Below are 18444 nucleotides of genomic sequence, written 5' to 3'. Positions count from 1 at the left end.
AAATGTTAATCTTAGAGCCCATGAGGGGAAAGTCTTGTCTGATCCCACCTATTACAGAAGATTGGTGGGAAAGCCCAACTTCCTTATAAATACCAAGTTAGACATAGCTTATGAAGTGAAATACTTAAGCCACTATATGCAGGATCCCAGAGAACCACATTTGCATGAAGCCTTCCATATGCTCAGATACCTGAAGCAGGATCCAACCTTAGGCATCTTTATGTTTTCATCCTTAGATAGCATAGTTCATACATATGTGACTCTGATTGGACCAGTTGTTCAGATTTTATAAAGTCAATGTTTGGGTACATTGTGCTTTTACGTAATTTATAAATCCAAGAAATAAGAGACCATCTTCTTTTTCTCAGCTGAAAATGGGTGCAGGTCTCTCAGAAAGGGGGGTTGGGGAGTTGGTTTGATTACATAAGCTACTTGAGGAGCTGGCTACTCCTTTTTTAAACACCACTCCTATTTATTGTGATAGCTAATCAACACTGCACATTGCTAGGAACCCAGTTTTTCATGAAAGGACTAAGCACATTGAGGTTGATTGCCACTTTGTCAGATTTAAGCTTCAAGATAGTCTTATTTCTCTATACCACATCAATACAGAAGATCATCTAGCATATATTATGACTAAATCTCTCACTGGCATAAATTATTCTGCTCTCTTACACAAATTGGTTATGATTACCTCACCTCCAACATGAGAGGAGGGGGAGGGGTATTGAGATTAAGATATATGTATAGCTTGATTAGTTAATTATCTTAGCTAGTGATAGTTAGTTAGTTATTTATATTTCCAACTGTGTCCAGCTGTCACATCAAGTTGGTCAAAAGCTAGATATTTTCTAGATGTTTAATTTTCTTCGTAGCTATATAAATAGTGAACTATGTACATTGTTGCTGAGTTTTTGCAATTTATCTTCTCTAATACAAAAGAAGGGAACTCTGTTCTCCCAATATACTCTTTCTCATTTCCCCTGCAACTGTCACTATTAATGGAGAACTTTAGCTCTAATCTTCCATAATTTGTTCATCTTGATAGTCTGGATAAAGGAGTTCAATCATAACCTGCGTAGTCAAAAATATTCCATGAGGATGGTTAATTAATAGAGGTGATGGTACTAGGATATTAGGTGGAGTATGCAGAATTTTCAACAAAAAATGCCCATCTATTGTCAAGGTTCATCTTGCAAATGTGTGTCAGAGACTTAAAATAGTTTTAAATGTTTACTTTCTGTCACAAATTAATACTTACTTTGTATTATTTTAAAGTGGTGTCCCTAAATGGTACCCCTTAATATAAGGTACTTCCGCCATGTAGGACATGACAATTGCTCCTTTAGGCATCAAAGGCTTCCAAGATTTTGAAGAAAAGTGTCAATGCATTGACGAATATGATTCTGCACCTATCCAAAAGCATAAGGTAAAGCTGAATACATCACAATTGTTCTTTCTATTGGTTTTTATCAAGGAAATTGGAAAATAATAGAGAAAAAAATATTAACAGAAAAATACTGTAATGAGGCTAAAGAAGTTGTTCTATTAATAACTCAAAGACATACATTTATAGCTAAATTTCTAACTACAAAATATAAAAATATGCTACTAAACTTATCTGTAGATTCAAATAACAAACAAAGAGGAAACTAAATCCTAAGTTCAAGCCACACAAGACTCTAATAAAAGATAGTTAACTAACAACCTATTAACTAGGATTTATTCAAAAAAAAACTAAAGCAGTAAAATAAAGTTACTCCAATTTAAAAGTATAATTCTAACAGTCCTCCTTGCTTAAGAAATTGTAGATTCTAGACTTAACCTCTTGAATAAATCTGTCAATTTGTCTTTGATTTTGCAAGGCTTGTTGTGCATCTTCTGTTGGATTAAATACTTAGCTTTTACCTCTCATTTCAACTTGTAAAATCCCCTGATGAGTGGAATCAAAGATTCGACAATATTTGTCTCCAAATAATAATTTAAATCCTTCTTTCATTAATTGGACAACGTTTCACAAACTTTTATCAATATCAAGCACGTAAAGGACATTTGAAATTATTTTGATGTATGGACTTGTTTTGATTGCAATAGACCTTTTTTCCTTTTGCAAAAATATAGTTACCATTCCTAATTCTGACTTTCTTATTTTCAACGGATATAAACTCTTTAAAAGGATTTCTGTCATATGTCATGTGGTTTGTACAACCACTATCAATCATCCAAATTTCTTAGTAGAAAAATATGTTGCCATAAATAAGTAGTCTTCTTCTTCTATGTTAGCAACTTGGGCATCTGTTTTATTTTTTTGAGATTTGCTTTTGCAAATCACAACTTCATTATCAAACTGATTGCTGATATTACATTGTGCATCTGACCTCTTCCAACATTTAAATAAAGGTTGACCATTTTTGCCGCAGTGCTGACAAGGTGGGTAATTTTTCAAAAATTTACCCTTACTTTGAGTTTTGTGGCTGGCTATTAATACTTTTTAAACTATTCCATCTTGCCTCGTAAGCCTCATTTGCTCATGTGCCTGAAAAGAATTTAACAATTTTGACAAAGTGATTTTGGACAGATCTTGTGTGTTTTTCAAGGTGGTTATACATGCTTCATATCTTTCGAAAACTATTACAGAGCTTTCTCAATAATTTTTAAATCTTTAAATTTTGTGCCTAGCAACCTTACCTTGTTAACAATACCAAACAATCTGTCCGAGTATTCCTTGACTGTTTCAGGCTCTTTCATTCTCTGCAACTCGAATTTCCTCATTAAATTCAATACCTTCATTTCTCGCATTCTCTCATCTCCAACATATTCTTTCTTCAGATAATACCAAATTTTTTTTATGGTGTGAAAGTCATAATTCTCATGAAAAATAGTTGTTGAAACAACAAATAAAGTTGCTTTTTTCTTGGACTTGATAGTTTTGTTTTCCTTGTGACTCTTGATTTGAGCCACGGTGGAATTATTTGGTAGCAGATTAAGTTCATAATTCTCTTCCATGACTTTCCAAAGATTAAGATCCTCCAAGTAGATTTTCATCTCCACAGCCCGTAATTGCTAATTTTCACCATTGAAAATAGGAGTTATTGGTGAAAAACTATTTTTGAAATCCATCTTTTCACGCACAAGTCCCTCAAAAAATGACTCTAGATACCAATTGTTGGTTTTATCAAAGAAATTGAAAAATATCAAAGAGAAAAATATTGAAAGAAAAATACTGCAATGAGGCTAAAGGAATTATTTTATTAATAACTCAAACACATATGTTTAAAGCTAAATTTATAACTACAAAATATAAAATATGCTACTAAACTTATCTGCAAATTCAAATAACAAACAAAGAGAAACTAACTACTAAGTACAAGCCACACAAAACTCTAATAAAAGATAGTTAACTAACAACCTATCAACTAGGATTTATTCAAAAAACTAAAGCAGTAAAATAAAGTTACAGCAGTTTAAAAGCATAGTTCTAACACTTCTCCTATAGAAAACTGTCCTCTTGATGGAGATGATTGGCTGAACTGCTGAAGAATTTTGCACGCTAAGAAACATAACAGCAGCATACATAGATCCTATGGCATTGGAAAAATCTGGTTGCCTTCCTCTGATATCTGGTGCACGCAAAACATTAGACCTGAAACTAAGAGAAACGAAAATCTTGAAAATCAGGAATAGTTCTTATAGAGTATTGTTTTCTCCTCTTCTTTACCTATTGGTGCCATGATCCCAGAATATTATTCCAAACATTAGAGCAACGACAATCATAAGCAGAAACCTGACTGTTTTGTATGTAGAATTTCGCCAGTATGACCAGTGCTATTTTCAGAAGCAAACCATGCATTGTGTGAAGAAAGAGTGAGAGTACTTTGTAGGCAAGTATAAATCTTTTGACCAGGACCTAGTCCACTTAGTTCCTTGATTAACGCCTTGTCTCTCCTGAATTATTTGGTAAACAAATCTACTTTAGAATCATGATTAAACATGTCTAGTTCTGTTCAGTCAACTAAAGTTTGATTTTGTTTCAAGAATTTCATATTTGTGCAACTCCGAGTTCTAGTATGATTCTGCAAAGTCAATTCCCAGAAGTGCTTCTCCTGCTGTACTAGTGATTTCCAACATCCATGTTGCAGGATTATGACCATTTTTATTTTAGGTACTGCATCAATTTTTTGACAGGAGGTACTGCATCAATTCCGGAGGTGAAAAAGAAAAGAATAATAGTTTTAGTACCTAGACAGCATTATGATCAATTATCCTACCTATATCTTTCTCACCTCGAAATACTTAATAAGCTGAGAAGAATGGCATCCTAATGGATTGACATAAAATTCTTCACCTCCCCATTTTAGAAGTAGCAGTTATAGTTGTAGAAAAATTAGGTTGTTTGTCTCCAAACAAAATTACTTAATTAAACAAAGTAAATGTTTTCACCTCGTCAAAAGCATCAAATATATGATGAGGCTGGTGAATGGTGCATACCACTGTTCGAGCAGTATCTACTGTATTTCTCATTGTCCTCATCACCATTGCAGCTGCTCTAGCATCTAGTCATGAGGTTGGTTCATTCATGAATATAATGGCGGGATTGACAACAAGCTCAACTGCAATTGTAAGTCTCTTTTGCTGTTCAGTTGATAGACCATCCAATTCAGGCAAGCCAACTACTGTTCTCTTAATGGGGTTAACTCTACAAGTTCATGACCTCTTCAATAAACATCTGCAGCATTGATATCTAGTTTAGCAACCAGTTTCTATAAGCATTAGTAGTAACCACCTGTGTGATTTTTTCTTGTTTCTTAAATTTACCTTTCTAGTTGCCTAGTCAACTTTCTAAGGCAACTGAAGCCAAGCAGAATTTTGCATGGATTCATATACTGTTACACATGGTGAATGAATATCAGTTCGCTCACAGTATCCTGCTATTTGCTTAAATGTTTCTTGCTTCTTGGGGTACCCCGAGATAATGATGCTTCTTTCAATGTATCCATCAGTTTTCCTTTTGGGTAAGACATCCATCAGGGTGGTCTTACCAGCTCCAGTAACACCCATCAGAGCTGTCAAAACTTCAGGCGTAAAAGCACCACTTACTCCTTTCAAGAGTTCAAGCCGATCCTCAGTAATACCCTAAGCTTTCATTTCCTGGAGTCACAACATTACTTTTATTTTGTGTAGGACAGAAACTTAGATCAAAACAAGTTTCGAACAGATATATCACTGTAAATTTTCCAAGGAGTAATACTGCAACTTACCTGTGGCATATCTAATGCATATCTGATATTTATCAAATGTTATATGAAGAGGCTTGAAACAAAGAATAATTTCACTTTTCCTGTTATTTTTTCCATCGGCCTCGTTGATGCTGCCTACTCTTGAGGACATCAACCTGGAAGATGTACTTTGAAGAACTTCATTTCCCCTCTTGTGCTTTTGCAAACTAAAGCACAATGGGAGTTGTGCTCACTCTTGAGTTGTGCTCACTCTTTGTGCTGCTATCCCGTCTGTCATAGTTTCTTCGAATAGAATTCGCTGAGGTTTCCCAAAAGCTGCACAAAAAACTCTCCCACTTAATCAATGTGTTGTCCTTCAATAGATGGTACAGAGAAAAGGTTGCATAAGATGAGTTTCTTGATCCTTACGTTTGAGATAAGTTAGGGCGACTGAGAAAAGGAAATTGAAGAGCAACACATATCAAAGAATAGTCCTACACAAATCCATTACCACCTTGAATATGGAAAGAGTCCACACAATTTTAAGGATGTTGCAGCTCAGGTGTCTCAAGAGTTTGGAGGAACCTACCAACCAAAGACAATGTGAACTTTCAATAGTGCAGCTTTGACATCTTTTTTGTGTTAGTAGAAGTTCCTACGCTTTTACTTACATGCTGTTAACTCTTCCGAGAGATTCATTGATAACAATGGCATTATTTGCATACATCATTGGCGAAAACTAGTTGCCCCATATCAACCATTTCTTCACATCATCTAATGAATGATTAACATTGTCCTAGTTAATGCAAGTCACAACTGGCATGGTGAACATATAAGTTTTATATCGTGTGGTTTCTCAACACTGCCTGAAATTTTACCTCTAGATTCAATGAATCCACCCAAAACCATAACTGTAAATTTAGTGCAAATGATCCGAATGTGTTTGCAACTATTAGATTTCTTCCAATAGCTGCCAATAAGCAAAATAGTGCTGATGCCATCTGGTTAACACATATGAGAAGAAAGATCTTTTGAAGAATCTGCAAATTGTGAATCAATCTCCATCAGATTGGGAACTGAAAACATTGTCGCATATAAATGAAAGACTATTTTTTTAGTCTCCCAATATCTACATCAAATCCTACGACATAATAAGTCATACACACCCAAATGCAAACTTCTTCAAGTGTGATTCGTATTTTAAGAATCCATGTAAAGTTTAGCATATGCCCAAGCAGGAAAGAGAGAAAATCGTGTTGTTTATAGAAGACAGGAAGCTTCACAATACTTAGGTCAAGCGCCGAGTATCTATTGAACATAATAATCATAACAGCAAAAAACAGTGCACCCAAGTAAACACGACCATCCCTTGTTGTATTCTTGTGCAGCTCTGTTTGTAGGAACAGTGTCATTGTTATAAAAGCTATTATGATAAGCTGGAAAGTAGAACATATCACTTCATTTACCTCGACATTAGGATTCAACAGGGTAAAAACGAATTCAATTCTTTGAAATGTTACTCACTTGTACTATCTTGATTATATAGATGAATGAATTCCTCTTCATAAGAAAGAATTCTCTAGCTGAACAAGCTTTCAGTAGTTCCTTCTTGCTAACATCATAATTCTGTATGGTTAGAGCAGCATGGTGGCTCTTGGATTTGTCAAAAGGAACACCAAGCTCATCCCCTAGCTTCTGTCCAATGTGAAAAGACTGGAACTTTACGGAAATTCCCTCACAGTAACAAACTTACAAGGTTCATCTCAATTAGCCCAGTATTGCTCTTCATCCTTTCGTGATGGACACTTGTTATCAACAGACAAAAAATTTACCAGAAACCTGAAATGTTCTGCGATTGGAAATACTAAACAAACTCAATTGTGAATGAAGCTTACATTTTGCAAGAAATCAACTACTCTTTCCTTTCAGGGCATTTGAATTGAATCCCATGTACTCAAAGAACTCTCAGGCATTTTCACATGGACCTTGGGGCATTTTCACATGGACCTTGGTAAACAATTTGTCCCTCTAATAGAAGAACTATGTCATCGAATAAGTTAATAAGTTTCTGGTGCAGGCAGCAGAAGTGAGATCAATAGTAGTTCCTTCAAGAATGTGGATTGATTGCCTGATTGAATTCACTATCAGAAATGTTGTTGAGATGTCTAAGCCAGTTGATAATATTATCCATGAATGCACTAGCTGGTCCAACCATCTTCTTCCTTTTTATATAATAAGTTATCATCAAATTTTTAGAACCTCAAGTACAATAATTTATTCCCTCAACCATTAATTACTAACCTGCTAACACACTTTTTCTGTCCGCCTAAAATGCCTCAAAACATTTCATCTCCAACAAGGGTATCAGTGTAGATATCAAGTCCCAATACCTGCACAGTTTAAAGTACGGAACAATATAATCCAGGAAAGATTTCTTCATTAAACTTGTAAATTCAGGAAATGACATCTTACCTTGAGAATAATGGTCGGTTACACCACTAGCTTCCTTCCATTCTATTGAAGCTGCCTGTTGGACAAACAAATCAATAACATCGAGTCATTTCTCATCAAGGTTGACAAACTTATCATTAACTTATCATTAACAAACCCTAGGATCTGTCATCAAACCTCCAACTTATCATTAACTCCTTCACGAGTCTCTTCAAAAATGCATTAAGTCATCGGCATAAAATTCAACATTACCTGAATTAAATTTCTAGTCTGTATATGACTTATGTTTCTTACTTTAAGATCTCTATCTAGTTTCCCAGCCAAAGCTAACAGCAATGTTGTTTTACGGAACCTGGAGGGCCTAAAAGCAGTGTCATGCTGCATAATCACAACGAAAGATTATGAACAAAGAGGATATTTCAAATTGTTTTGAGAATGACAATTCTTGCCAAACTGTCTCTCACCTTCCTGGCTTGACGATTCCTCAGACCTCATGAAGAATTGGCAACAGTCTCTTTCTATTTGGAAGACTATGAAGAGAATTCAAGAAACCCTTTGTAGAGTAACAGAATGATCAACACTTTGCCTGAACTAATGACATATATCTTTAATACCATTTATGCTTGATAAAAGGCCAAAATAACCTCTTATAAAATGTTAATTGTGAGGTTCAATATAAGTCTCTGCATCTACACTCAATTTATCGAAGTGTACTTCTATTCTTGGAAAATGAAGACCAACTCTGTCATCACTCAAAAAGCACAGGAAAAACCAAGAACTCATTGAGCTAAGAATATCCCATATGTCAAATGACACTACTTAAAAAAAGATCATTAATCCAGGATAGGTACTGTACTTCAGTATCTACGACAGTTTTATAAGCGAACGGATATTAAAATATTTTATATGATAGAATCTTAAGTCTGAAATGTCGAAAATCACACTATAGATAAAACATTTTACCTGTCAATTCGTTGTTTGAGCTTTGACAAGAACTTCTCATTGTCTTCCTGTGCAATTTTGACAAGTCCCTCTAAGATATTCCTCTTCTCCACAAATCCAAGATCTCTTATATCAACTTCTCTAAACTCTCCTTCAGTTAAACTTCTCCTTCCTTATATGAAGACCAGTTGGCTAAGCCGTGCACCCACGGACCCAATCCTTGGAAATTCTAGGTTGGATAAATTTTAGCTAGACATATATTAAAAGTAGAAGAATAATATTTTAAAATGTAACAATTGATATTAAAATGATATGTCATAAGAAATTAAGATAAAATTAGTACTAAAATTTTTTACTATTGTTTTATTATATATATACGACGCGTATCGTAATGTATATTATTACCAAAACGTGTAATAATTCTATTAATATTTTATTTAGATCTAATTGTATTTATAGAAATCAGCATGCCTATTATACTCCTAGTATCATTTGACAAATATTAAGCTTTTCATCTATCTGTAAAAATAATTATTGTTTGAACAACGAAAAAAAAAAAAAACAGATAACAGAAAGAAGGTATGTCCCAATTTGAACTATTACATTGAATGAAAAAATATGCTTAAAAGTTACATACTATTTGATTAAAATTACCTCTGAAAATACTATTTGATCATATTTTATATGTGCGATTCTGTAAAAAAAAAAAAAAAAAAAAAAAGAACAACCATTAAAGTCCATTAATAAACATAATCACGATATGCTAAATCTCATTATTTATTCACAATTAAGAAAATTGTATGCAACAAAAATTTAAAAGAGAATTCAATTTGATCATCTTTTGTATGTGAGATAATCATTAGAGCCTGTACTAAAAAAAAAAAAAAAAAAACAACCATTAAAGTGCATTAATAAACATAACTATGATATGCTAAATCTCATGATTTATTCACAATTAAGATAATTGTATACAACAAAAATTTAAAAGAGAATTCATATAATGAAGAATGCTAGAAAATCCTAAAGAATCCAAGAAGCGACCTTTAATTAATTATCAATCAAAATCAAAACAAAAATAAGAAGAATAAGAAGAAAATATAGTAAAAGAACTATACATATTTTTCTAATAAAATTTGATCAAATAAATACTTAAATAGAATTATCAACATTTCTTTTTTTATATATGGTAAACTTCTAAGTGATTTAAAAGTGTTAAATGTTATAATTTTTTCACCTAAATAAAATATATTTTTTCCTTTCTATTTTGGTTAAACAAACTTTTAAAAAAAGGAAATTTTTTAACCTAATAAATAGTACTACACGTACTTACCATTATTGCCCCAACTTTGATTTAAAAAAAAAAACTATGTATAGAAAAGAAAGAAATATTTTTACATAAAAAATAGTAAATATGGGCTAAACGGATTACTATTTAATATTTAATAGTAAATATTTTTACAAAAGAAATATTTTTACATCCGTTTAGGGTTTACTTAATTTAATTAGAAAACTTAAAACTAAAATTTGGTTCTTAATTTTTTTTTTCCATGAATAGGTTTTTTCCCAAAAATATTATGCAGAACTTCTAACCAAAAAACTTACACACTATATTTAGTTCCTTTTAGATATGGAATTCTTTTTTTTTTTTTCCTCTATCCTAAATATTTGAATAATAATTTAATGATAATTATTTTTTAGAAAAAAGTGAAAAGACAATTTTGTCTATTGCGAAGTATTTTAATGAAGGACAAATAGTTCAAATCACTTTTCTAAGGGTCTTCACACTTTTAATAGACTATAGATATAGATTATAGATATATATATAGATTTAGATTAACGAAATATATATAAAAATATATTAAGTTGTTAATATGATACCTATATAATTTCGAGAGACAATAATTTATATATATATATATATATATATATATATATATATATATATATATATATATATATTTAAAATATTTACAGTTATTAATTATTGTGATTTATATTACTTTTCAAATAGTAATTATCAAATATATAATATAATATTTTAAATTAGTTAATTTTTGTATTTTAGAATATCTTTTATATAATTTTCAAATAATACATGTTATTATCCTTGTCCAAATTCTTGAGGTATTGAGAATCAATTATGTTTTAAAAATATTTAAGTTTTTAATTATTGAAATTTATAATTATTTTTTTTTCTATTCTAATTTAAGTGACACTAATATAATTTTGAGATTTTATATCTTTTAAATTTTTTAATTTGTTAATTATTGTGATTATTAATTATGTTTTAGATATTTTAAGTTGTTAACTACTATAATGTATAATGCTCTTATATAATTTTCAAATAATATAAATTACTCTCCTTGTTCAATTTTTGTGGCATTGATAGCTTATTACATTTTTAAAAATAATTTAATTATCTTATTTTTGTGATTTATAATTTTTTTTCCTATATTCTAATTTAAGTGACGCAATACTTAGATGGTCAGAAACAACAAAGTAGACATGTTTAAATGACTTATAATAACTAATTAGAAGTTATATAACAAAGTTACTATAAAAGTACTTGTATAAAAAAATTAGGTGAGACTCATATAAGACGTCAAGTTAATTTAACATTAAATATTATTAATTTTTTAATACTTGGATGGCTTATAATAATCAATTAGGAGTGATATAGTAAAATTACGGTTGAAATAGCTGAAACAGATATGTCATAAATATTTATTTTATTTTCTTAACTAAATATTATTAATTTTTCTAATACATAAATGACATATAATAATTAATTAGGAATGATATAATAAAATCACGAAACAAGCAGGTAAAATAATGGCAAGCATACATGACGACGATCTCCTGCCTACTCACTGTCACTTCTATATAAGAGAAATAAGTTGGAAGTTTCTCTAACAACCCCTTTCATTGCTTTTCATGAAACTTCTAATTACTTAAATATTTTCTACCTTCTCATACGAACTAATATCATGAATCAAATATGTGAAAATTCTTTTTGATTATGATGATATTGAGACTCAAACAGATGAACTTGGTCTGTTCTAATGTCATGTTGAAGAGTGTGGCAATTTTTTCTAAAAGTCTAAATCATTAGAGGAAGGACACATTTATTTACGTAAAATATATTCTCGACGAAAGTAATTTGTATGTTTATTAAGTTTTGTCTTTAGTTTGACTATATATTCTCTTATATTATAAGAGCGAATTAAGCAGCTGAAGCAGATAGGAGGTCGACATGCCTGCTTCAGCTGCTTCAATTGTAATTTTACTATATCACTCCTAATTAATTATTATAAGTCATTTATGTATTCGAAAATTCATAATATTTAATAAAAATTTAAAATAGACATTTATGACATGTCTGTTTCAGCACTTTAACCGTAATTTTACTATATCGCCCCTAATTAATTATTGTATCCCTAATTAAATATTATAAGTCATTTACGTACTATAAAATTAATAATATTTAATTAGAAAAAGGTAAAATAGACATTTATGACTGTTTCGGCTTCTTCAATCGTAATTTTTCTGTATCGGCAAAGCAAGCACGAGGTCGACATGCCTGCTTCAACTGTTTCAACTGTAGTTTTACTATATCACCCCTAATTAATTATTATAAGTCATTTACGTATTAAAAAATTAATAATATTTAATAAAAAATTAAAATAGACATTTATGACTATCTGCTTCAGCTGTTTCAATTGTAATTTTACTATATTATTTCTAATTAATTATTATATTTCAAATTGAATATTATAAGTCATTTACATATTAAAAAATTAATTATATTTAATTAGAAAAAAGTAAAATAACATTTATGACTGTTTTAACTATTTCAATTGTAATTCTACTGTACCATCATTAATTAATTATTATACAACTATTTTTTTATAATAATTTTGTTATGTGGCTTCTAATTAGTTATTATAAGTCACGTAAGCCATGTGTACTTCATTGGTTTTACCGTGATTTTAATATATCACCACTAATTAATTATTATGATCGTCTAAGCATTGAAAAATTGACAACATTTCATAAAAACAGGTAAAAGAGACATAAATGATATGTCAACATAAATTTGTTTTTGACTACTAAATTATATTAGTGTACATAAATTGAAATGGAACAGAGTAAGACATAAAATAACATATATTATTTGAAAATAAAATAACAACAACAACAACAACATACCTAGTATATTCCCACCAAGTGGGGTCTGGGGAGGGTAAGTGTACACAGTCCATACCACTACCTCAAAGTGAGATAGCAAGGCTATTTATGATGGACCCCCGACTCAAAATAAAAAATATTATAAGTCACAATGATTAAGAACTTAATATAAAAGTATATATGTAAAAAAAAATTAATTGACTGTCAAAATTTTATCTGTGCCACATAAATTGAGGCAGAGAGAATATTCATATATTATTAAAAAATAATGTAAAAGACATTGTAAGTCACATAATTAACAACTTAAAATTTTTTAAAAATATAAAATATTTGACTGACTCTCGAAATTATACCAGCACCACTTAAATTAAACCATAAGAAAAAATATTATAAATCGCAATAATTTAAAATATAAATTATTTTAATAATTTAAATTGAGATTAAAAAAATATATATTGGGCTTGTGCTGGCACGAACCATCAATATCTAGTATGTTCATATGTTTCAGTTTACATGTTATATGTGTGAAAATTAATTCTTAGATAAAGAAGATTTACATACTACAATTACATTAGCATCAATCAATTTAGGAAACGAAAATAAACCAAAATTATAAAGATGTTAGTATATGTTATAAATATATTACCATATATAGTGAATGTCTATTTATGAAAAAAAATTAGAAACCCAAGGTTAGTTTTTCCCTATAAATAAAAAGGTTTTCCTTCATTATAATTGAACCCTCAAAAGAATCCCTCAAGAGAAATAATAATCACTCTCTCTAAAGGTAATTTTAAGGTTAGTAATCCCTTATCTTATTTGTCTTTTTCTACTAATGATATAACTATTATTGGATTTCAGGAAAAATAATTGGTTTGGGATCAGTTATGCTTTAAATTTATGCATGAAGAATAATATTGTTAAAAGATATGATGATGAATTTAAGTCTCATCTCATTAAAAGGGTAAGACACTGGGTTAAAAGTTTCAATGCACCATGATGATAAGATGTTGGATTCAAGTCTCATCAATTTATGCCTAAGATGCCTTTATATGGATAAAATATTGAGTTTGAATCTCAATGCACCATATCCCTTAATGATATTATGATGGCCAAGGCAAAAACAACGTGTTTGATACAAAGTCATAAAACTTGTCCATTGAATATGGTCCATTCCATGAAGTGAATGTGGTAGCAATGCATAATATGTTTGAAAGAAAACAAATGATTGAATGCACGAATATAAGAGTGGAGGGACAATATGATAATAATCATCAAAAGTGATAATATTTTTACATGCTTATCATGGTTATAAGATATGTTAGAGAAAATTTCTCAACAACCATATGTATGCCTCGATTTGCTCCTGAATTAGCAATATCTTAAAAGAGGCTATAAGTTATCATAATTTGATAGGCTTAAGGCAGGATTATATTTTATTCCCGGAGAATGAAAAGCTTATTAATGCAAACGTGCACGTGATTGTGATGGTATCATAACGCACCTCCGAAAGAGGCTGAATAACTGAGAAGAGTTATTTTGAAATCTACTTCTAAAGTAGTAAATCTAAAATTTATTCATGTAATAGTAAATCTGAAATTTATTAAAGAAAAAAATACATGTCATGGTAATCTTGGAGTTTAATATTATAAATAAGTTCATAAGTTGACATGAACGATTATGACATCTCGAAGATGTGCATATTGAGCATTAGACATATATTGAAGAAATAGAAGATTCTTAAAAAATTATTTGTGTCCCTTGTTCTCATGATAAGTTGGTTGGACCAACTAATATTAGGATTGGATCCCTTAAAATCAGAAAAGTTAAAAAGTGAATATGGGCCCGTTCACTAGTCATGTGATCTATTAAGATGCATCAATATAAGATAATCACATATACATTTATTGTCAACCTCCATTTTAATATTTATAATGTTGCTTGCTCAATAAAATTGAGTTAAGAGCATAACTTTCAGATTGTGTAATCAAGATAATTCATCTTGATGATGATGGTTTGACATTGAACGTCTTCCATAAATAGTTGAACCATTGCTAACGAGAACAAAACTTTATGTGTTGGTTTGAAATATGATATATATACAAAAATATTTATATGCATCAAACCATTAAATTATGAACAATTCCCCCTTAAAGTTGGTTATGAGTCAGGAATCACACGTTGTCCATCTAATAATTTTGATTTGCAGTATACAATTAATAAATATATCATAATGCACAAAGATGGATTCCTCAAGGAAGATAGAGGATGTACGTTAGTTTTCCTAACATAAGGGGAAGATTATAAGCAACTATGAAAAATGTTAGGAATTATCATCAGATCCTCATTCAAAAGATAATTCAAGTCAAATACTGAAAGCATTTCATATTTAAGCTGCAAGTGCTCCTATTTTATGTCCCTAAAGGACAAAGTCTATGCATGCGTAAAGCTTGGTAGACTAATCAGTTCCAAATTAAATAATCCTTGAAAAGAATAAGGACCAAACAATCATAATAAGAAGGCAATGTGCTCTTGAAGAGCCTATGACATAACACTTCATGAAACCTTATAAGAGGTTCAGGTACCTGAAAATAATGATGTGATGAGACCTCAAAATGTTATCTTACACTGTGAATTGAAATGAAATGATATATCATCAATATGTTTGATACTATATTGGCGCAATATTATGAAAGATTACGAGGATCTGAATTCTACGTTTATTTAAGCATGCTGACGTAGAAATATTTATCAGGTGGCATGAAAGGATGAACTTGGTAAGAATAAACAATTATTTGATTTGCAGTTAAGACACTTGAATATGTCACACATAGCATACTGAATATTGTCACTTGACAAAATTTATATGAAGATTTTTTAAGTATTCAAAATGTTTGAAGCATATAAAAATTTTCGGGAAACTTATTTATAATCCTTATATGAAAATTATTGGAACACTTTGAGAGTTTTCAAAGCAATATATTATTTGCTGACATGAGAAATATACTAATTTGGATTGGTTATGAAGTATCACATCTTAGTGCAATTGATGCATTCATGTATCTTGCAAATACTACAAAGCATATAGCCTTTTCGATTAATTTGTTAGCAAGATACAATTCTGCTCCTACTAGGAGACATCGAAATAGGATCAAACATGCAGTGTGTTCACATGTGCGGATTCTGTCATATCCCGGAGATCTACAAAGTAGTCTATTATAGCCTCTTTGTCGAGCCATCTTGAGATAATAGCTATTCATGAAGCAAGCTGAGAGTATGTGTGGTTGAGGTCCATAATACATCTTATTTGCAAAAAATATGGTTTGAAATGTGATAAATTACCCATGATTTTTTATGAGGATAATGTAACATACACAACACAATTTAAGGGAGGACTCAAGGAGATAAAACTAAGTACATTTAGCCAAAGCTTTTCTATACACACGAGCTACAAAAGAATGGCGATATTAACATGCAACAGATTTGTTCAAGTGACAATGTGGCCGATTTATTCACCAAGTTTCCACCAATTATAACTTTCAGGAAGGTGATGCACAAGATCGGGATGCAAAGGTTCAAAGATGTTCTCATTAGAGGGAGTTAATACACGCTGTACTTTTTTTTTCTTACGAGGTTTTGTCCCACTGAGTTTTTCTTGTAAGTTTTTTAATGAGGCAACCTATATGCGTATTTTTAAAGATGTGTACTATTTTTTCTTCACTAGATTTTTTTCCCACTGAATTTTTTCTAGTAATGTTTTAACGAGGCACATTATCTATCAATTAGACATTCAAGGTGGAGTGTTATAAATATATTACCATATATAGTGAATGTCTACTTTACCATATAAAGTGAATGTCTATTTATGAAAAAATTAGAAACCCCAAGGTTAGTTTTCCCCTATAAATAAAGGGATTTTCCTTCATTGTAATTGAACCCTCAAGAGAAATAATAACCACTCTCTCTTTTCTCTCCATTCTTCTTCTCTACTTTATATTTCATAACAGTAGACATATTTTAACTCAAATAAACTAAGAGTTAAAAAGCATAACTTTTTTTTGGCGGAATACATCGACGGGTCCCTCAACTTGGCACCATCTTTACTTTGGCACCTCAAGTGGACAATGTTTATTTTTAGCACTTAAAGCATTCTTCAAGTATGTCATTTTAGAACTTTTTCCATAATTAGCAAAACAATACTACACGTGTGTGCTACACGCACTAATAACATGGAAATTGATGAATAAAACGCAAACATTTGTCATTTCTCTTCAAATTATATTTTAAATAACTAATTTTAATTAAAATAGAAAAATTACCAATTAAATGTTGACACTTGGCATTTTTAATCTAAATAATTATACAAAAAATGAATTATAATTATTCCCCTACCCCCACGTCAAATCTATCATCTCCAACCATCTCCCCACCCCAACCCCCACCCGCTTCCCCATCCCTCAGTCATCTTCTCCGATTTCTACTCGTTTCACCTCCTCTGCCCACCCCCAGCCCAACCAAAATTTCTCTTCAATTACCTCCTAATTCACAATCATCTTTTAAATTGTTTTGTTAAGAATTCATCCCAAATAAATCTATTAAAAATCTGTTAGGATTTCACAATTGGAGGGAATTTTCACAATTGAATTGCATTTGACATTATTCATTTTTTCATGGTAACTCTAAATCTATCTCAAAAATTTTCACCGTTCAAGGAGTTTAAAATTGAGTAAAATTGAGGTTGAAATTGAGCTAATTCCTGCATGTTTTGTCTGTTTATCGTTACAACTTTTGTGATTTCTAGTGTTACTTTGGTCTGATTGTGGCCACATACAAATACTTTTAGGTTCCAGATTCTTTTGGTTACTTTGTATTTTTGGTCCATCTATATACAACAATCTAGTACTATTTTATGTTTTTCTTGACATTGGTTGGTTTTTTTTGGTTACTTGTATGACACTAATCTATTTTCGACAGTGTTCTGAGCTTAATTATGTTGATGGATTTAAAAAAAAAAAAGAAGAAGGAGGAAGAGGTGATGGTAGATTAATTTTCCACCATTTTTTATTATCATTAAGGAAGAACCCATGCTTGTGTGAGTGGTTGGCGGATAAAAATGGAGAAAAGTGTTGGAAGAGATCAAAAGGAAGAAGAAGAAGATTAAGAAAAAGTAGATAAAAATTAGTAATTTTTAAGTTGTCCACGCGCTCAAAGTGTATGCAATACACACAATGTGTCAAATCAGCAAAACGTGCCAAAGTGACACAACTGATGGCTACTTAAGGTGTTAAAAATGAACAACACCTACTTGAGGTGCCAAAGTGAAAGATGGTGCCAAGTTAAGGGGTCTGGCGATGTATTCTGCCTATTGACAACATAGGCAATAAGCCACAAATTCTGCTATATCTCTCTCTTTATACAACTCCAATAATAGTGCTACCTCAAATATCTATACATCTTGGCTGTACCGGGGTGAATAGAATATCTAGAGCTGTGAGCCTCATGCAAAAACCAATTGAATTAAGTTATAAATCGGCGAAACACAAATGCAACCATCAAATCTCAAAACACCCTCAAAACAATGGTGACCCTCTCTGAATCACCACTCAACACCTGATCATGATGGAAGTGAAGCTTGCTATACTCAAAC

The 18444-nt window shown here is 30.9% G+C and overlaps 1 pseudogene; it reads right to left on the bottom strand.

The window, feature by feature from the left end:
• Window positions 1-3229: 3229 nt before the first annotated feature.
• LOC107873398 lies at window positions 3230-7431 on the bottom strand (annotated as a pseudogene).
• Window positions 7432-18444: the final 11013 nt, after the last annotated feature.

This window comes from Capsicum annuum, chromosome 6 (assembly GCF_002878395.1).
Source record: "Capsicum annuum cultivar UCD-10X-F1 chromosome 6, UCD10Xv1.1, whole genome shotgun sequence".
Lineage (NCBI taxonomy): Eukaryota > Viridiplantae > Streptophyta > Magnoliopsida > Solanales > Solanaceae > Capsicum > Capsicum annuum.
This window is presented reverse-complemented; position numbering and strand designations above follow the sequence as displayed.